This window comes from Cupressus sempervirens, chromosome 5 (assembly GCF_028749045.1).
Source record: "Cupressus sempervirens isolate cs-2001-9-10 chromosome 5, ASM2874904v1, whole genome shotgun sequence".
NCBI lineage: Eukaryota > Viridiplantae > Streptophyta > Pinopsida > Cupressales > Cupressaceae > Cupressus > Cupressus sempervirens.
Genome location: NC_143122.1, coordinates 110,005,279 through 110,029,461, shown reverse-complemented (window position 1 = coordinate 110,029,461; position 24,183 = coordinate 110,005,279).

Here is a 24,183-nt window from a genome sequence, read left to right as displayed (position 1 = left end):
GCATATCTCATTTTATTAAATAAAATATGTTAACAAAATCTCTTTTCAGTTCAAAAAGGAAAATTTCCAGTTTGCTATTGATAAAAAATGAGTTAAATTAGTTAACTCTTTTTTCTACTCAAATTGAATCAGTTAACTCCTTATTTTACTCAAATTAAATCTGCTAACTCCCTTTAATTTGGAAATCTCGCTTTATGACTGAACTTCACCTTTAATCCTAACCGTTGATTGAAATCGATCTCAACCGTTGATGAGTTCAAGGAAAGTCTATTTAAGAGACCCTCATCTCTTCATTTTGAAAGGTTAAATGAGAATTTGCATCGAATTATTGCTGGAATTCATACTCACATTTGCTCATATTCACATATGCAAAGATCATGTTTGACCAGAAGTTGACCAGATTTAACCATGGTTGACTTGAGTTGACTAGTTTCAAAAAGAATTTTGAAATAATTAAACGAAATTATTTAATTAAATGGAGTACTTACTTCTAATTAATTAAACAAAGTTATTTAATTAAATGATAAGCCATTTCTAATTAATTAAATGAAGTTATTTAATTAAATAAAAAAAGTGTCACTAATTAATTAAAGATTATTTAATTAAATAGAAAAAGTAATTATGAGAGCATATCCCATTTTATTAAATTAAATATCTTAACAAAATCTCTCTTCAGTCCAAAAAGGGAAATTTTCAGATCACTATTGATAAAAAATGAGTTAAATTAGTTAACTCTTTTTTCTACTCAAATTGAATCAGTTAACTCCTTATTTTACTAAAATTAAATCTTTTAAATCCATTTAGTTTGGAAATCTCCCTTTATGACTGAACTTCACCTTTAATCTTGACCGTTGATTGAAATCGATCTCCACCGTTGATGAATTCTAAGAAAGTCTATTTAAGAGACCCTCATCTCTTAATTTCGAAAAGTTGAATGAGAATTTGCATTGTATTGTTGCTAGAATTCATACTCACATTTGCTCATATTCACATACGCAAAGATCAAGTTTGACCAAAAGTTGACCTGATTTAACCACGGTTGACTTGAGTTGACTAGTTTCGAAAAGAATTTTGAAATAATTAAATGAATTTATTTAATTAAATAGAGTACTTACTTCTAATTAAATGAGAAGCCTTTTCAAATTATTTAAATGAAGTTATTTAATTAAATAAGAAAAGTGTCTCTGATTAATTAAAATTTATTTAATTAAATAGAAAAAGTAATTATGAGAGCATATCTCATTTTATTAAATTAAATATCTCAACAAAATCTCTCTTCATTTCAAAAAGGAAAATTTTCAATTCATTATTGATCAAAAATGAGTTAAATCAGTTGACTCCTTTTTCTACTCAAATTGAATTAGGTAACTCTTTATTTTACTCAAATTAAATATGTTAACTCCCTTTAATTTGAAAATCTCCCTGTATAATGGAACTTCACCTTTAATACTGACCGTTGATTAAAATCGATCTCAACAGTTGATGAATTTCAGGAAAGTCTATTTAAAAGATCCTCATCTCTTTATTTTGAAAGGTTGAATGAGAATTTGCATCGAATTGTTGCTAGAATTCATACTCACATTTGCTCATATTGACATACGCAAAGATCAAGTTTGACCAAAAGTTGATCAGATTTAACCACGGTTGACTAGTTTCGAAAAGAATTTTGAAATAATTAAAAAAAATTATTTAATTAAATGAAGTACTTTCTTCTAATTAATTAAACAAAGTTATTTAATTAAATGAGAAGCCATTCCTAATTAATTAAATCAAGTTATTTAATTAAATAAGAAAAGTGTCTCTGATTAATTAAAGTTTATTTAATTTAATAGAAAAAGTAATTATGAGAGCATATCTCATTTTATTAAATTAAATATCTCAACAAAATCTCTCTTCAGTTCAAAAAGGAAAATTTCTAGTTCACTATTGATAAAAAATGAGTTAAATCAGTTGACTCGTTTTTCTATTCAAATTGAATCAGTTAACTCCTTATTTTACTCAAATTAAATCTGTTAACTCCCTTTAATTTGGAAATCTCCCTTTATGAATGAACTTCACCTTTAATCCTGACCATTGATTGAAATCGATCTCAACTGTTGATGAATTTTAAGAAAGTCTATTTAAGAGACCCTCATCTCTTCATTTTGAAAGGTTGAATGAGAATTTGCATTGAATTGTAGCTCGAATTCATACTCACATTTGCTCATATTCACATACTCAAAGATCAAGTTTGACCAAAAATTGACCAGATTTAACCACGGTGGACTTGAGTAGACTAGTTTCAAAAAGAATTTTGAAATAACTAAACGAAATTATTTAATTAAATGGAGTACTTACTTCTAATTAATTAAACAAAGTTATTTAATTAAATGAGAAGCCATTCCTAATTAATTAAATGAAGTTATTTAATTAAATAAGAAAATTGTCTCTTATTAATTAAAGATTATTTAATTAAATAGAAAAAGTAATTATGAGAGCATATCTCATTTTATTAAATTAAATATCTCAACAAAATCTCTCTTCAGTTCAAAAAGAAAAATTCCCAGTTCACTCTTAATAAAAATTGAGTTAAATTAGTTGACTCCTTTTTCTACTCAAATTGAATCAGTTGACTCCTTATTTTACTCAAATTAAATTTGTTAACTCTTTTTAATTTGGAAATCTCCCTTTATGACTGAACTTCACATTTAGTCCTGACCGTTGATTGAAATTGATCTCAACCGTTGATGAATTCTAGGAAAGTCTATTTAAGAGACCCTCATCTCTTCATTTTGAAAGTTTGAATGAGAATTTGCATCGAATTGTTTCTGAAATTCATACTCACATTTGCTCATATTCACATACACAAAGATCAAATTTGACCAAAAGTTCACCAGATTTAACCACAGTTGACTTGAGTTGACTAGTTTCGAAGAGAATTTTAAAATAATTAAATGAAATTATTTAATTAAATGGAGTACTTACTTCTAATTAATAAAACAAAGTTATTTTATTAAATGAGAAGCCATTCCTAATTAATTAAATAAAGTTATTTAATTAAATAAGAAAAGTGTCTCTAATTAATTAAAGATTATTTAATTAAATAGAAAAAGTAATTATGAGAGCATATCTCATTTTATTAAATTAAATATCTCAACAAAATCTCTCGTTAGTTCAAAAAGGAAAAATTTCAGTTCACTATTGATAAAAAATGAGTTAAATCAGTAGACTCCTTTTTCTACTCAAATTGAATCAGGTAACTCCTTATTTTACTCAAATTAAATCTGTTAACTCCCTTTAATTTGGAAATCTCTGTTTATGATTGAACTTCACCTTTAATCCTGACCGTTGATTGAAATCGATCTCGACCATTGATGAATTCTAGGAAAGTCTATTTAAGAGACCCTCACCTCTTCATTTTGAATGGTTGAATGAGAATTTACATCGAATTAGAGTCGGAATTCATACTCACATTTCCTCATATTCACATACGCAAAGATCAAGTTTGACCAAAATTTGACAAAATTTAACCACAGTTGACTTGAGTTGACTAGTTTCAAATTTTTTTTAAAAATAATTAAATAAAATTATTTAATTAAATGAGAAGCCATTCCTAATTAATTAAATGAAGTTATTTAATTAAATAAGAAAAGTGTCTCTAATTAATTGAAGATTATTTAATTAACTAGAAAATGTAATTACGAGAGCATATCTCATTTTATAAAATTAAATATATCAACAAAATCTCTCTTCAGTTCAAAAAGAAAAATTTTCAGTTCACTATTGATAAAAAATGAGTTAAATCAGTTGACTTCTTTTTCTACTCAAATTGAATCAGGTAACTCCTTATTTTACTCAAATTAAATTTGTTAACTCCCTTTCAATTGAAAATCTCCCTTTATTACTTAACTTCACCTTTAATCCTGACCGTTGATTGAAATCGATCTCAACTATTGATGTATTCCAGGAAAGTTTATTTAAGAGACCCTCATCTCTTCATTTTGAAAGGTTGAATGAGAATTTGCATCGAATTGTTGCTAAAATTCATACTCGCATTTGCTCATATTCACATACGCAAAGATCAAGTTTGACCAAAAGTTGACTAGATTTAACCACGATTGACTTGAGTTGACTAGTTTCGAAAAGAATTTAGAAATAAATAAATAAAACTATTTAATTAAATGGAGTACTTACTTCTAATTAATTAAACAAATTTATTTAATTAAATCAGAAGCCATTCCTAATTAATTAAATCAAGTTATTTAATTAAATAAGAAACATGTCTCTAATTAATTAAAGATTATTTAATTCAATAGAAACAGTAATTATGAGAGCATATCTCATTTTATTAAATTAAATATCTCAACAAAATCTCTCTACAGTTCAAAAAGGAAAATTTTCAGTTCACTATTGATAAAAAATGAATTAAATCAGAGGACTCCTTTTTCTACTCAAATTGAATCAGGTAACTCTTTATTTTACTCAAATTAAATCTGTTAACTCCCTTTAATTTGGAAATATCCCTTTATGACTGAACTTTATCTTTAATCCTGACAGTTGATTGAAATCAATCTCAACCATTGATGAATTCTAGGAAAGTCTATTTAAGAGACCCTCATCTCTTCATTTTGAAAGGTTGAATGAGAATTTGCATCGAATTGTTGCTAGAATTCATACTCACATTTTCTCATATTCACATACACAAAGATCAAGTTTGACCAATAGTTGACCAGATTTAACCAAAGTTGACTTGAGTTGACTAGTTTCGAAGAGAATTTTAAAATAATTAAACAAAATTATTTAATTAAATGGAGTACTTACTTCTAATTAATTAAACAAAGTTATTTAATTAAATGAGAAGCCATTCTTAATTAATTAAATGAAGTTATTTAATTAAATAAGGAAAGTGTCTCTAATTAATTAAAGATTATTTAATTAAATTGAAAAAGTAATTATGAGAGCATATCTCATTTTATTAAATTAAATATCTCAACAAAATCGCTCTTTAGTTCAAAAAGAGAAATTTTCAGTTAACTATTGATAAAAAATGAGTTAAATGAGTTGACACCTTTTTCTACTCAAATTGAATAAGTTAACTCCTTATTTTACTCAAACTAAATCTGTTAACTCCCTTTAATTAAGAAATCTTCTTTTATGACTGAAGTTCATCTTTAATCTTGACCGTTGATTGAAATCAATCTCAACCCTTGATGAATTTCAAGAAAGTCTATTTAAGAGACCCTCATCTCTTCATTTTGAAAGGTTGAATAAGAATTTACATCGAATTGTTGCTGGAATTCATACTCACATTTTCTCATATTCACATACGCAAAGATCAAGTTTGACCAAAAGTTGACCAGATTTTACCACGGTTGACTTGAGTTGACTAGTTTTGAAAAGAATTTTGAAATAATTTTTAAAAATTATTTAATTAAATAGAGTACTTACTTCTAATTAATTAAACAAAGTTATTTAATTAAATTAGAAGCCATTCCTAATTAATTAAATGAAGTTATTTAATTAAATAAGAAAAGTGTCTCTAATTAATTAAAGATTATTTAATTAAATAGAAAAAGTAATTATGAGAGCATATATCGTTTTATTAAATTAAATATCTCAACAAAATCTCTCTTCAGTTCAAAAAAGAAAATTTCCAGTTCACTATTGATCAAAAATGTCTTAAATCAGTTAACTCATTTTTCTACTCAAATTGAATCAGTTAACTCCTTATTTTACTCAAATTAAATCTGTTAACTCCCTTTAATTTCGAAATCTCCCTTTATGACTGAACTTCACCTTTAATCCTAACCGTTGATTGAAATCGATCTCAACCGTTGATGAATTCCAAGGAAGTCTATTTAAAAGACCCTCATCTCTTCATTTTGAAAGGTTGAATCAGAATTTGCATCGAATTTTTGCTAGAATTTATACTCACATTTGCTCATATTCACATACGCAAAGATCAAGTTTGACCAAAAGTTGACCAGATTTAACCACGGTTGACTTGAGTTGACTAGTTTTGAAAAGAATTTTGAAATTATTAAACAAAATTATTTAATTAAATGGAGTACTTACTTCTAATTAATTAAACAAAATTATTTAATTAAATGAGAAGCCATTCCTAATTAATTACATAAAGTTATTTAATTAAAGAAGAAAAGTGTCTCTAATTAATTAAAGATTATTTAATTAAATAGAAAAAGTAATTATGAGAGCATATATCATTTTATTAAATTAAATAACTCAACAAAATCTCTCTTCAGTTCAAGAAACAAAATTTTCAGTTCACTATTGATCAAAAATGAGTTAAATGAGTTAACTCCTTCTTCTACTCCAATTGAATCAGTTAACTCCTTATTTTATTCAAATTAAATATGTTAACTCCCTTTAATTTAAAAATCAACCTTTATGACTAAACTTCACCTTTAATCCTTATTGTTGATTGAAATCGATCTCAACTGTTGATGAATTTTGGGAAAGTCTATTTAAGAGACCTTCATCTCTTCATTTGGAAAGTTTGAATGAGAATTTGCATCGAATTGTTGCTGGAATTCATACTCACATTTGCTCATATTCACAAATGCAAAGAATAAGTTTGACCAAAAGTTGACCATATTTAACCACGGTTGACTTGAGTTGACTAGTTTCGAAAAGAATTTTGAAATAATAAAATGAAATTATTTAATTAAATGGAGTACTTACTTCTATTTAATTAAACAAAGTTATTTAAGTAAATGAGAAGTCATTCCTAATTAATTAAAGGAAGTTATCTAATTAGATAAGAAAAGTGTCTTTAATTAATTAAAGATTATTTAATTAAATAGAAAAAGTAATTATGAGAGCATATCTCATTTTATAAAATTAAATAACTTAACAAAATCTCTCTTCAGTTTAAAAAGGGAAATTTCCAGTTCACTATTGATAAAAAATGAGTTAAATTGGTTAACTCCTTTTTCTACTCAAATTGAATCAATTAACTTCTTATTTTACTCAAATTAAATCTGTTAGCTCCCTTTAATTTGAAAATCTCCTTTTATGAGCAAACTTCACCTTTAATCCTGACCGTTGATTTAAATCGATCTCAACCGTTGATGAATTCCAGGAAAGTCTTTTTAAAAGATCCTCATTTCTTCATTTTGAAAGGTTGAATCAGAATTTGCATCGTATTATTGCTTGAATTCATACTCACATTTGCTCATATTCACATACGCAAAGATCAAGTTTGACCAAAAGTTGAGCAGATTTAACCACTGTTGACTTGAGTTGACTAGTTTCGAAAAAAAATTGAAATAATTAAACGAAATTATTTAATTAAATGGAGTACTTACTTCTAATTAATTAAACAAAGTTATTTAATTAAATGAGAAGCCATTCCAAATTAATTAAATGAAGTTATTTGATTAAATAAGAAAAGTGTCTCTAATTAATTATAGATTATTTAATTAAATAGAAAAAGTAATTATGAGAGAATATCTCATTTTATTAAATTAAATATCCCAACAAAAATTTTTTTCAGTTGAAAAAGGAAAATTTTCAGTTCACTATTGATTAAAAATGAGTTCAATCAGTTAAGTCATTTTTCTACTCAAATTGAATTAGTTAACTCCTTATTTTACTCAAACTAAATCTGTTAATTCCCTTTAATTTGGAAATCTCCCTTTATGACTGAACTTCAACTTTTATCCTGACTATTGATTGAAATCGATCTCAACCGTTGATGAATTTCAGAAAAGTCTATTTAAAAGACCCTCATCTCTTCATTTTGAAAGGTTGAATGAAAATTAGCATCGAATTGTTGCTAGAATTCATACTCACATTTGCTCATATTCACATACGCAAAGATCAAGTTTGACCAAAAGTTGACCAGATTTAACCACGATTGACTTGAGTTGACTAATTTCAAAAAGAAGGTCAAAATAATTAAACAAAATTATTTAATTAAATAGAAAACTTACTTATAATTAATTAAACAAAGTTATTTAATTAAATGAGAAGCCATTCCTATTTTTTTAAATGAAGTTATTTAATTAAATAAGAAAAGTGTCTCTAATTAATTAAAGATTATTTAATTAAATAGAAAAATTAATTATGAGAGCATATCTCATTTTATTAAATTAAATATCTCAACAAAATTTCTCTTCAGTTCAAAAAGAAAAATTTCTAGTTCACTATTGATCATAAATGAGTTAAATCAGTTGACTCCTTTTTCTACTCAAATCGAATCAGTTAACTACTTTTTTTACTCAAATTAAATTTGTTAACTCCCTTTAATTTGAAAATCTCCCTTTATGACTGAACTTCACCTTTAATCCTGACCGTTGATTGAAATCGATCTCAACCGTTGATGAATTCTATGAAAGTCTATTTAAGAGACCCTCATCTCTTGATTTTGAAAGTTTGAATGAGAATTTTCATCGAATTGTTGTTGGAATTCATACTCACATTTGCTCATATTCACATACGCAAAGATCAAGTTTGACCAAAAGCTAACCAGATTTAACTACAATTGACTTGAGTTGACTAGTTTTGAAAAGAATTTTGAAATAATTAAACAAAATTATTTAATTAAATGAGAAGCCACTCCTAATTAATTAAATGAACTTATTTAATTAAATAAGAAAAGTGTCTCTAATTAATTAAAGATTATTTAATTAAATAGAAAAAGTAATTATGAGAGCATATTTCATTTTATCAAATTAAATATCTCAACAAAATCTCTCTTCATTTTAAAAAGAGAAATTTCCAGTTCACTATTGATCAAAAATGAGTTAAATGAGTTAACTCCTTTTTCTACTCAAATTGAATCATTTAACTCCTTATTTTACTCAAATTAAATCTGTCAACTTCCTTTAATTTGAAAATCTCCCTTTATGACTGAACTTGACCTTTAATCCTAATCGTTGATTGAAATCGATCTCGACCGTTAATGAATTTCAGGAAAGTCTATTTAAGAGACCCTCATCTCTTCATTTTGAAAGGTTGAATGAGAATTTGTATCGAATTTTTGCTTGAATTTATACTCACATTTTCTCATATTCACATACACAAAGATCAAGTTTGACAAAAAGTTGACTAGATTTAACCACGGTTGAATTGAGTTGACTAGTTTCAAAATTTTTTTTGAAATAATTAAACAAAATTATTTAATTAAATGCAGTACTTACTTCTAATTAATTAAACAAAGTTATTTAATTAAATGAGAAGCCATTCTTAATTAATTAAATGAAATTATTTAATTAAATAAGAAAAGTGTCTCTAATTAATTAAAGATTATTTAATTAAATAGAAAAAGTAATTATCAGAGCATATCTCATTTTATTAAATTAAATATCTCAACAAAATCTCTCTTTAGTTTAAAATGAGAAATTTTCAGTTCACTATTGATCAAAAATGAGTTAAATGAGTTAACTCCTTTTTTTACTCAATTTGATTTAGTTAACTTCTTATTTTATTCAAATTAAATCTTTTAACTCCCTTTAATTTGGAAATCTCCTTTTATGACTGAAATTCACCTTTAATCCTGACCGTTGATTGAAATCGATCTCAACCGTTGATGAATTCCCAAAGAGTTTATTTAAGATACCAACATCTCTTCATTTTGAAAGGTTGAATGAGAATTTGCATCGAATTGTTGCTTTAATTCATACTCACATTTGCTTATATTCACATATGCAAAGATCAAGTTTGACCAAAAGTTGACCAGATTTAACCACGGTTGACTTGAGTTGACTAGTTTCAAAAAGAATTTTGAAATAATTAAACGAAATTATTTAATTAAATGGAGTACTTACTTATATTTAATTAAACAAAGTTATTTAATTAAATTAGAATGCATTCTTAATTAATTAAATGAAGTTATTTAATTAAATAAGAAAAGTGTCTCTAATTAATTAAAGATTATTTAATTAAATAGAAAAAGTAATTATGAGAGCATATCTCATTTTATTAAATTAAATATCTCAACAAAATCTCTTCTCAGTTTAAAAAGAAAAATTTCCAATTCACTATTCATAAAAAATGAGTTAAATCAGTTAACTCCTTTTTCTACTCAAATTGAATCAGTTAACTCCTTATTTTACTCAAATTAAATTTGTTAGCTCCCTTTAATTTGGAAATCTCCTTTTATGACTGAACTTCACCTTTAATCTTGACCGTTGATTAAAATCGATCTCAACCGTTGATGAATTCTAAGAAATTCTATTTAAGAGACCCTCATCTCTTCATTTTGGAAGGTTGAATGAGAATTTGCATCGTATTGTTGTTAGAATTCATACTCACATTTGCTCATATTCACATACGCAAAGATCAAGTTTGACCAAAAGTTGACCAGATTTAACCTCGGTTGACTTGAGTTGACTAGTTTCAAAAAGAATTTTGAAATAATTAAATCAAATTATTTAATTAAATAGAGTACTTACTTCTAATTAATTAAACAAAGTTATTTAATAAAATGAGAAGTCATTCCTAATTAATTAAATGAAGTTATTTAATCAAATAAGAAAAGTGTCTCTAATTAATTAAAGATTATTTATTTAAATAGAAAAAGTAATTATGAGAGCATATTTCATTTTATTAAATTAAATATCTCAACAAAATCTCTCTTCAGTTTAAAAAGAAAAATTTTCAGTTCACTATTGATCAAAAATGAGTTAAATCAGTTAACCTCTTTTTCTACTCAAATTTAATTAGTTAACTCCTTATTTTACTCAAATTAAATCTGTTAATTTCCTTTAATTTGGAAATCTCCCTTTATGACTGAACTTCACCTTTAATCCTGATCATTGATTGAAACTGATCTCAACCGTTGATGAATTTCAGGAAAGTTTATTTAAGAGACCCTCATCTCTTCATTTTGAAAGGTTGGATGAAAATTTGCATCGAATTGTTGCTGGAATTCATACTCACATTTGCTCATGTTCACATACACAAAGATCAAGTTTGACCAAAAGTTGACCAGATTTAACCAAGATTGACCTGAGGTTACTAATTTTGAAAAGAAGGTTGAAATAATTAAACGAAATTATTTAATTAAATAGAAAACTTATTTCTAATTAATTAAACAAAGTTATTTAATTAAATGAGAAGCCATTCCTAATTTATTAAATGAAGTTATTTAATTAAATAAGAAAAGTGTCTCTAATTAATTAAAGATTATTTAATTAAATAGAAAAAGTAATTATGAGAGCATATCTCATTTTATTAAATTAAATATCTCAACAAAATCTCTCTTTAGTTTAAAATGAGAAATTTTCAGTTCACTATTGATCAAAAATGAGTTAAATGAGTTAACTCCTTTTTCTACTCAATTTGATTCAGTTAACTTCTTATTTTATTCAAATTAAATCTTTTAACTCCCTTTAATTTGGAAATCTCCTTTTATGACTGAAATTCACCTTTAATCCTGACCGTTGATTGAAATCGATCTCAACCGTTGATGAATTCCCAAAGAGTTTATTTAAGAGACCAACATCTCTTCATTTTGAAAGGTTGAATGAGAATTTGCATCGAATTGTTGCTTTAATTCATACTCACATTTGCTTATATTCACATATGCAAAGATCAAGTTTGACCAAAAGTTGACCAGATTTAACCACGATTGACTTGAGTTGACTAGTTTCGAAAAGAATTTTGAAATAATTAAACGAAATTATTTAATTAAATGGAGTAATTACTTCTATTTAATTAAACAAAGTTATTTAATTAAATTAGAATGCATTCCTAATTAATTAAATGAAGTTATTTAATTAAATAAGAAAAGTGTCTCGAATTAATTAAAGATTATTTAATTAAATAGAAAAAGTAATTATCAGAGCATATCTCATTTTATTAAATTAGATATCTCAACAAAATCTCTCTTCAGTTTAAAAAGAGAAATTTCCAATTCACTATTCATAAAAAATGAGTTAAATCAGTTAACTCCTTTTTCTACTCAAATTGAATCAGTTAACTCCTTATTTTACTCAAATTAAATTTGATAGCTCCCTTTAATTTGGAAATCTCCTTTTATGACTGAACTTCACCTTTAATCCTGACCGTTGATTAAAATCGATCTCAACCGTTGATGAATTCTAGGAAATTCTATTTAAGAGACCCTCATCTCTTCATTTTGGAAGGTTGAATGAGAATTTGCATCATATTGTTGTTGGAATTCATACTCACATTTGCTCATATTCACATACGCAAAGATCAAGTTTGACCAAAAGTTGACCAGATTTAACCACAGTTGACTTGAGTTGACTAGTTTTGAAAAGAATTTTGAAATAATTAAATCAAATTATTTAATTAAATAGAGTACTTACTTTTAATTAATTAAACAAAGTTATTTAATAAAATGAGAAGTCATTCCTAATTAATTAAATGAAGTTATTTAATTAAATAAGAAAAGTGTCTCTAATTAATTAAAGATTATTTATTTAAATAGAAAAAGTAATTATGAGAGCATATCTCATTTGATTAAATTAAATATCTCAACAAAATCTCTCTTCAGTTTAAAAAGAAAAATTTTCAGTTCACTATTGATCAAAAATGAGTTAAATCAGTTAACCCCTTTTTCTACTCAAATTTAATTAGTTAACTCTTTATTTTACTCAAATTAAATCTATTAATTTCCTTTAATTTGGAAATCTCCCTTTATGACTGAACTTCACCTTTAATCCTGATCATTGATTGAAATTGATCTCAACCGTTGATGAATTTCAAGAAAGTTTATTTAAGAGACCCTCATCTCTTCATTTTGAAAGGTTGAATGAAAATTTGCATCGAATTGTTGCTGGAATTCATACTCACATTTGCTCATGTTCACATACACAAAGATCAAGTTTGACCAAAAGTTGACCAGATTTAACCAAGATTGACCTGAGGTTACTAATTTCGAAAAGAAGGTTGAAATAATTAAATGAAATTATTTAATTAAATAGAAAACTTACTTCTAATTAATTAAACAAAGTTATTTAATTAAATGAGAAGCCATTTTTAATTAATTAAATGAAGTTATTTAATTAAATAAGAAAAGTGTCTCTAATTAATTAAAGATTATTTAATTAAATAGAAAAAAGAATTATGAGAGCATATCTCATTTTATTGAATTAAATATCTCAACAAAATTTATCATCAGTTCAAAAAGGAAAATTTTTAGTTCACTATTGATCATAAATGAGTTAAATCAATTGACTCTTTTTTCTACTCAAATTGAATCAGTTAACTCCTTATTTTACTCAAATTAAATCTGTTAACTCTCTTTAATTTGAAAATCTCCCTTTATGACTGAACTTCACCTTTAATCCTGACCGTTGATTGAAATTGATTTCAACCGTTGATGAATTTCAGGAAAGTCTATTTAAAAGACCCTCATCTCATCATTTTGAAAGGTTGAATGAGAATTTGCATTGAATTTTTGCTGGAATTCATACTCACATTTGCTCATATTCACATACGCAAAGTTTAATGCCCCGCCAAGGGATCCAAAGAATTTCACTAAGTTTGCCAAATAATTTTTTTTTAAAATATGAAAGTAGAACAATTTACAAATTACGCATAGTAATGGAAGCAATAGCAACATAACATAAGATAACAGGTTACATTCTTTAAAGATCCCTTAACGTTGAATCACATCTAAATTAACTATTCATCTAACATCACATCCTTATGAAATAACAATGATACATTCAATGTTCATGAATTACATTTTTCAGATTGTTCAATCATCCACCATACATATCACAAGGTATGAAAAGTTTAAAAGAATAAACATCCATGTAAATAAAGTACATCATCATCCAATATTAATCCATGATGTAATAACATAATGAAACCATAACCGTACATGATACAGTATCATCATAAAGATATAAACATCCATCATAAAAGATAACCATATATCACAAACATAACTAACTAAGTGCACGGTTCCTCCCAATCATAAATAGAGTCATAAGATCATCATGGATACTAGCCATCCCTACATGTGTAACATTCCAAAGCACCGAAGAGATCATCGGTATTATCATAGTAGGAATGTCACTCCTAAAACATCCTACTAACAAAGTAAAGCATAAGATACCATCATCTAACATATGCAAATCATCAATATAAGAAACATGTCAATAAATAAATCCATCATAAGGTATATCATCTATCATAATGATCCAAGAACATAATGAAGAGAAATATCAACCAAGAAAGCATTAGCCACGGTGTCTCAGACGAATCTCAAATGATAAGAGTGGAAAATACACTACCACCCAACTACATGGAACCTAAGTGGTCCACTCCCACCGTGCTGAGGAGATAATCTCAAGTCCCAAATAGGCTATCAAAACCAAAAAGCATAAATCTCTATAGTTTAGGAATCTTAAAAGTATACTAACTCAAAGGTACTATCACACAAAATCGACATCTAATTTCCAGAGGCACAACAATGACATGCAGGAAACCTACTATTCAAGCAAGAAAGTGTGATCGCAATTATCATGTACAAGTTACCTTGGTAGTTAGCTAAACTCCACGGGTCCATACTAATCTCATGCGGCCACTAGTATCCTCTCATACTGACGAGGCATACTACGAAATGAACGGTTGCAACCATGCATTCTCACTACTCCCATCCTAGCCTATACAAGAGCTCAAAGCATGGGCGAGAACCAAAACAATTATCTTTTTAGGTTCATTTAATCCTCATTTAGTGTGTAAATGTTATCACTTATTAACCAAACTTACAATAAGTTACCCTGGTAGCCACTTAGGACTCCAACCCCCATTGCAAGCCACTTCCCGAAACTACAAGTAGATTACCTACCCTAAGCTCATGGTATCATAAAATCACCACAGTCCTGTATAAGCGACTGTAAAAAAAATCCAAAAGATAATCCGTAAAAAGAATCATCAAATATCCACAATATAAGCATCAAATATCCATAACAAAAATCATCAAATCACCAAGATATGAATCATCAAATCTCCATGAGCATCTGGAAAAGCATCCATAGAAAATCATGACTACAACAGTTCTCTATTGGCAACTGAAGGCATCACTGATAATCATAAGTATCTATTGCTTCTCAATAACCAAAATATATCTCAAAATAAATCACAATGTCCATTGGTTCTCAACAAGCAATCAAGAATATCTCAAAATTATACTGATCGAAGACTCCAAAATGGTTGAGTCAAAACATGTCACAACATGACATTATCAAAAAATAAATCAACATTTTAGTCCCATCATGGCGACTAAAAAATAATCCAAGGATAATTGATCGATGACTCAAAAATGATTCGCTCAAGTGTCTCATACACATACATCTCAGCTTCACATATGAAGACTGATGAACAAATACAAACATTTCATAGAGCATACAATCACATAACCATGGTTGGGCTTATAAAGATAGAGACCAAATAAAATCAATATGCCATAATATCTCATAACCCCCAAGCCTCTGGTAACAACCTAGGACTAGTCAACACTAGTCAACCCAAAACCCAAAACAAGAAGCATAGAGAATACACAATGCAGACACATGTTTTGGTTTTGCTATATTACATAGTACAAGCACAATATATACTAAACTAAATAGGAAATGACAGAAAGTGGTGCATCGTGTAGATCTCGACTAGCAAGTGACTATGACTCCCTTCCTTAACCACATTAGACACGTCATACAAAAGCAAACACACACACCATACACATGCAAGTATGGAGTAAGTATCCATAAGAAAACACATATGATAATAAATCATTTTACTAATCATCATTAATAACTTCAAATACTGAAAAGAATCTAAATCCTTAGCACAATATTTGATAATCTCAAAAGAATGCTGCTAACCAACAACATAAAACTAACTCTAAAAGAGTTCAGCAATGATAACAAAATGTGAACTAGGGGCAGGCACTACATCCACCCCCCCAGGATTAGGCTTACTCCTAGAAGCCTACAAGAATGAGAAACTAAGATACTCAGTATGTAAGTCTCATTGAACCCTTTTCCTCCTATAAGAAAATATGATTCTATTGAGGATTTTACAACACCCTTAGAGCAATATGATTCTGGTTTAATTGTAAATCAAAAATTATATCGATCCAACATTCACTCTTTTAACAAGTACTAAAATAGATCCCTTAATACAGTGTAAACAAGAGCAACTTAATGCTTGCAAGGATAAACAAAGGTTTACTACCTTACAACATAGATAAAAGATACATGTTTTGCAACTAGAGTAAGTTTCAATTTTTAGTATTGTCCTCGTTTAGGTTTAAGTAAAATTTTCAGTTTTGATAGCTAAGTGTTGAAGCATGGAAAATATGCAAGTAATAGTTTTAAGTTCTGTTTTAGTTCACCTAGTTTCAAGTTTTTAGTTTGAAAGAGATACACATGATAGTTCAATGTTTTCATTTTGTTCAACTAGTTAACAACTAGTGGCATTCCAATATACCCAAAGCTCCCAATGTTAAAACTCGGGCTCTAATACCAAATGTAATGCCCAGCCAAGGGATTCAAATTATTTCACTAAATTTTTTAAACAATTTTTTTTTTAAAATATGAAAGTAGAACCATTTACAACTTATGCATAGTAATGGAAGCAATAGCAACATAACATAAGATAACAGGTTACATTCTTTAAAGATCTCTTAACGTTGAATCACATCTAAATTAACTATTCATCTAACATCACATCCTTATGAAATAACAATGATACATCCAATGTTCATAAATTATATTTTCAGATTGCTCAATCATCCACCATACATATCACAGGGTATGAAAAGCTTAAAAGAATAAACATCCATGTAAATAAAGTACATCATCATCCAATATTAATCCATGATGTAATAACATAATGAAACTATAACCATACATGATACATCATCATCATAAAGATATAAACATTCATCATAAAAGATAACCATATATTACAAACATAAATAACTAAGTGCACAGTTCCTCCCAACCGTAAATAGCGGCATTAGATCATCGTGGATCCTAGCCATCCCTCAGTGCGTAACATTCCAAAGCACCGAAGAGATCATCGGTATTATCATAGTAGAAATGTCACTCCTAAAACATCCTACTAACAAAGTATAGCATAGGATACCATCATCTAACATATGCAAATCATCAATATAAGAAACATATCAATAAATATATCCATCATAAGGTATATCATCTATCATAATGATCCAAGAACATAATGAAGAGAAATACCAACTAAGAAAGCATCAGCCACGGTGTCTCAGATGGATCTCAAATGATAAGAGTGAAAAATACACTACCACCCGATTGCATGGAACCTAAGTGGTCCACTCCCACCATGCTGAGGAGATAATCTCAAGTCCCAAATAGGCTATCAAAACCACAAAGCATGAATCTCTATAGTCTAAGAATCCTAAAAGTATACTAACTCAAAGATTCCATCACACGAAACCGACATCTAATTCTTAGAGGCACAACAATGACATGTAAGAAACCTACTATGCAAGTGGGAAAGTGTGATCGCAATTATCACGTACAAGTTACCCTGGCAGTTAGCTAAACTCCACGGGTCCATACTGATCTCATGTGACCACTAGTATCCTCTCATACTGATGAGGCATACTACGGAATGCACGGTAGCAACCATGCGTTCTCACTACTCCCATCCTAGCCTGTACAAGCACTCAAGGCATGGGCGAGAACCAAAAAAATTATCTTTTTAGGTTCATTTAATCCCCATTTAGTGTGTAAATATTCACTTATTAACCAAACTTATAATGAGTTACCCTGGCAGCCACTTAGGGCCCCGACCCCCATTGCAAGCCACTTTTCGACACTACAAGTAGATTACCTACCCTAAGTTCATGGAATCATAAAATCACCACAGTCCTGTATAAGCGACTGTAAAAAAAATCTAAAAGATAATCCGTAAAAAGAATCATCAAATATCTACAATATAAGCATCAAATATCCATAATAAGAATTATCAAATCACCAAGATAAGAATCATCAAATCTCCATGAGCATCTGGAAAAACATCCATAGAAAATCATGACCACAACAGTTCTCTATTGGCAATTGAAGGCATCACTGATAATCATAAGTATTTATTGGTTCTCAATAACCAAAATATATCTCAAAATAAATCACAATATCCATTGGTTCTCAACAAGAAACCAAGAATATCTCAAAATCATACTGATCGAAGACTCCAAAATGGTTGAGTCAAAATGTGTCACAACATCACATCATCAAAAAATAAATCAACATTTTAGTCCCATCATGGCGACTAGAAAATAATCCAAAGATAACTGATCGATGACTCAAAAATGATTAGCTCAAGTGTCTCATACACATACATCTCAACTTCACACATGAAGACTGATGAACAAATACAAACATTTCATAGATCATATGATCACATAACCATGGTTGGGCTTATAAAGATCGAGATCAAATAAAATCAACATGCCATCATATCTCATAACCCCCAAGCCTCTGGTAACAACCTAGGACTGGTCAACACTAGTCAACCCAAAATCCAAAACAAGAAGCATAAAGAATACACAATGCAGACACATGTTTTGGTTTTCTTATATTACATAGTTGAATAATGTGTGGAGTTTCATTTTCAATTTTCAAGTGTAGGGGTTTTAGTTTCCATTTTCAAGTATACTTCAAGTGTCTTAAGTTTCATCATTTGACCTACATGTCAACCCATTTGTTCCCCGATAGCATTATCCTTCCATTATTAAGAATTACATTCTAAGAATAACTTAAGGATAAATATTTACTCATTAAATCATTTGCTTTATTTGCTAAGATCCTTAGTACTAATTAGATAACATAATCAAAGGATCATTATTCGTTAATAAAAGAACCAATTATCAATCTTCGAATAAGAAGATTATAACTTCATTAAAATGATCAATTAACCTAGGTACACCATCCATGACCTATTACATTCTAATAGTTTTCAATTAGAAACTTAATTAAGTATTACTAAAGTTTGATTCTTTTAATTTAATCGTTATCATCGTTGACAACCATATAATATCTAAGGTCATAATTCAAGTCATAAGACATATCAACTTTAATATAGATAATCTACAATCTCGTTAAAAGAATTATATCAATTAAATTTCTATTACATAACTTAATTATTAATTAAATCTAATTAACTCTCATTAATTGATTTAATTAATAATTGCATAACCGTAGCAATGTTCTAATTAATATCAATTGACTAATAACTAACTACAATCCTGTAAGTTAAAAATCAACTATAATCTAGTACACGAATATTCATATTCATAGTTCAGTAATAATAACTTGTTAATAATAATAATAAGCTATATTGAAAATCTTAATAATAGATCACATTTATCATTCTTTATGAATACTAATGTTTCCTTAATTAATTCATATTAATAATAGTCATTTCAAAATAAATCTCAATCCAATAATATAATTATATTGACAACTCATTGAATATTAATCAATCATACTTCAAACCAAAAACTAATATCTTTTACAAAATTTTAATCATTAAATAATCTCCACTAGATTAACTCCAATCGTATTTATTGATAACTAATCAAACTATTATTTATTAATAGTTTGCTAGTCCTTACAAACATTAATAAATAATGAACTCATCAAACTATAAATACTCGATCTATAGAATTCTTCCATATACTCATTAGTTAATATTTGACTAACTCTTAACACCATTAAGATAAATCGACAAGTTATACAATTCTATTTATTATAATAATAATTCCATGTCAATTAATCCATTACCATTACATTCTCTTCATTAAAAATTGTCATTTCTTAAATTATTTAATATATATTAAATAATATTTAATATACATTAAATAATTAATATTAAAAATCATCCATTCTCTATTGAAATCAATATCTTTATCCATCAGCTCTGTTTACAAAATTTTCATTAAAAATCTCCATTAATTCATTTAGAACATTCTTATTAGTCATTAGACTAATTAAATAATTATTAAATTCTAATTATATTGCTTTGATATATTATTTTAGTGAAGTTTAAGCATAAAGAATTCTTGGTTATGGGAAATGGAAAAATATATGTCCTTGAATAAAACAGTCTCAGTATGACGGCCATATCTCCTTAATGAACTGTTAGATCGAGTGGAAATTGAAATATGCTAGAGAAGGTCAAGTTGCACCAATTCTGACAGGAGTGATCCAATAAATTTGTTCTCAACAAAAAGTTATGAATGATTGAGTTCGGGTATATCCAAAGGCAGTGACAGGACAATTTGTGATGAATTAAGAATTTCCTCTTAAAAGATAATTGTTTTCTAAATTTATCCAATAATTTCACTAATGGAGTTGGCCATAAATCTTGAAACCATTTTCAAATCTATTTCAATTTGATTCTAATTCGAACCCAAACTCGTTTAGATCTAATTTCTTCCTTAATTGGATCTAGAGTTTTTCTATTGTTTTCTTTGCAACCATACATATTTAGATTTCAATTTAATTGTAGATTCAATCACAAAGAGTATTCAGACACATATAAGAAACATGATGAAGACAGGAAGAGAAATAGTGCAAAGAGAATATGCGAATATCATGAGTGCACCTGGAAACCGATGCTAATCTGTCATGCCTCAGAAGTCCATAGAAAATCCCTTCCTTCTCCATCATTTGCAATTCCTCCAAAATCCAAGCCAACCAAATCCTCCAAGTGACTAGAAGAGCTAGAAGGAACATAGAAGCATGTAGAAAATATATGAGCATATGAACTTCTCTAGTGCATGTAATCTTTGAAGCTTCCATTTTAAGCTTGTAGCTTATAGCTTTCATTCAGCTTGTAGCTTCCATTAAGCTTGTTCAAACACACTAGGAGAGCCTCTATTTAAAAGCCTCTAAGATGCATCTAGAGTATCTCTAGAAACAATTAGAAGATAAGCATGTCAAAAAAACATGAGTCTTCTCCAACCTTTTAGATGAGTCTTAAGATTGTAGACACCATATGCTCAAATAAAATGCTAACTTCTAAGTGTAGACAACTAGTGCATTCTTAGAGTGCAAACTCCAGTGTTGTCTACATGACAACTCTTGAGAATTTGCCAACTCCTATGTAAGCAAATACTAAAATAATGCACATTAATTAATATAATATTTACTTTTATTCTTTCCAATTTAATTTATTTATTTATTAAATCTCATGCACTTACTTTAATAATTAAATTTTTCAATCTTAATATATTTATATTTTAATCACATGAAATTTAGAATATTTTAATAATTTAAATATATTTTTCACTTTTAAATTTTATTTTTCAAAACTTAAATTGCTAAAATATTTATTAGCTTTAATAATAATATTATTTAGTCATTTATTTAAAAATGAACTCCAAATATATTATTATTAAAATAAATATTGTCACATTCCAACTTTTAACTTTTAACTTTTTATTTTTAAATTTAATTATTTTATTTAATTAATTTCTCAATTAATTAAATAAAATAAATATTAAAATACCATATTAATTTTTCATTTAATTAAACCATTAATTAAATCTTTTAATTAGGCTTAATTAATATAAAATACTCCAAAGACTCACAAAGGTAAAAATATGAAAAATCCATCATAGCCAAAATACATATAAAATCAAACCAAAGGTTTAAATCACGAATTACGTCATCTGACGCATTCGGAAGGTACTTAACTCGGATACTTGTCCTAATTTTTTAGTTAGGACAAATGGCTTAAAGGGTTAGGATTTGGACTTGAGAATTTATCTTCCCTCTCTTATCATTGAGATAATATGATAAGGTATGCTCATCCTGGCAATTCAGGGAAGTCAATACCCGATACCTGCAATCTGCATAAAAACCATACATGTACAAGTACAATATATACTAAACTAAACAGGAAATGACAGAAAGTGGTGCATCGTGTAGATCTCGACTAGCAGGTGACTACGACTCCCTTCCTTAACCACATTAGACACGACATACAAAAGCAAATACGCAAAGCAAACACACACACCATACACATTCAAGTATGGGGTAAGTATTCAAAAGAAAACACATATGATAATAAATCATCTTACTAATCATCATTAATAAATGCAAATACTGAAAAGAATCTAAATCCTTAGCACAATATCTGATAATCTCAAAAGAATGCTGCTAACCAACAATATAACACTAGCTTTAAAAGAGTTCCGCAATAATAACAAAATGCGAACTAGGGGCAGGCACTACACAAACATCAAGTTTAATCAAAAGTTGACCATATTTAACCACGGTTGACTTGAGTTGACTCGTTTCGAAAAGAATTTTGAAATAATTAAATGAAATTATTTAATTAAATGGAGTACATACTTCTATTTAATTAAACAAAGTTATTTAATTAAATGAGAAGCCATTTCTAATTAATTAAATGAAGTTATTTAATTAAATAAGAAAAGTGTATCTAATTAATTAAAGATTATTTAATTAAATAGAAAAAGTAATTATGAGAGCATATCTCATTTTATTAAATTAAATATCTCAACAAAATCTCTCTTTACTTCAAAAAAAAAAATTTACAGTTCACTATTGATCAAAAATGAGTTAAATCAGTTAACTCCTTTTTCTACTGAAATTGAATCAGTTAACTTCTTATTTTACTCAAATTAAATCTGTTAACTCCTTTTAATTTGGAAATCTCCCTTTATGACTGAACTTCACCTTTAATCCTGACCGTTGATTGAAATAGATCTCAACCGTTGATGAATTCTAGGAAAGTCTATTTAAGAGACCCTCATCTCTTCATTTTGAAAAGTTGAATGAGAATTTGCATTGAATTGTTGCGGGAATTCATACTCACATTTGCTCATATTCACATACACAAAGATCAAGTTTGACCAAAAGTTGATCAGATTTAACCACGGTTGACTTGAGTTGACTAGTTTCAAAAATAATTTTGAAATAATTAAACAAAATTATTTAATTAAATGGAGTACTTACTTCTAATTAATTAAACAAACTTATTTAATTAAATGAGAAGCCATTCCTAATTAATTAAATGAAGTTATTTAATTAAATAAGAAAAGTGTCTCTAATTAATTAAAGATTATTTAATTAAATAGAAAAAGTAATTATGAGAGCATATCTCATTTTATTAAATTAAATATCTCAACAAAATCTCTCTTCAGTTCAAAATGGGAAATTTCTAGTTCACTATTGATCAAAAATTAGTTAAATTAGGTGACTCCTTTTCCTACTCAAATTGAATTAGTTAACTCTTTATTTTACTCAAATTAAATCTGTTAACTCCCTTTAATTTGGAAATCTCCCTTTATGACTGAACTTCACCTGTAATCCTGACTGTTGATTGAAATCGATCTCAAACATTGATGAATTCCAGGAAAGTCTATTTAAGAGACCGTCATGTCTTCATTTTAAAAGCTTCAATGAGAATTTGCATCGAATTGTTGTTGGAATTCATACTCACATTTGCTTATTTTCACATACTCAAAGATTAAGTTTGACCAAAAGTTGACAAGATTTAACCATGGTTGACTTGAGTTGACTAGTTTCAAATTTCTTTTTAAAATAATTAAATGAAATTATTTAATTAAATAGAGTATTTACTTCTAATTAATTAAACAAAGTTATTTAATTAAATGAGAAACCATTCCTAATTAATTAAATGAAGTTATTTAATTAAATAAAAAAAGTGTCTCTAATTAATTAAAGAGTATTTAATTAAATAAAAAAAGTAATTATGAGAGCATATCTCATTTTATTAAATTAAATATCTCAACAAAATCTCTCTTCAGTTCAAAAAGGGAAATTTTCAATTTATTATTGATCAAAAATGAGTTAAATCAGTTGACTCCTTTTTCTACTCAAATTGAATCAGTTAACTCCTTATTTTACTCAAATTAAATATTTTAACTCCCTTTAATTTAAAAATCTCCCTTTATGACTGAACTTCACCTTTAATCCTGACCGTTGATTGAAATCGATCTCAACCGATGATGAATTCTAAGAAAGTATATTTAAGAGACCCTCATCTCTTCATTTTTAAAGGTTAAATGAGAATTTGCATCGAATTGTTGCTGGAATTCATACTCACATTTGCTGATATTCACATACTCAAAGATCAAGTTTGAGCAAAAGTTGACCAGATTTAACCACGGTTGACTTGAGTTGACTAGTTTCGAAAAGAATTTTAAAATAATTAAAT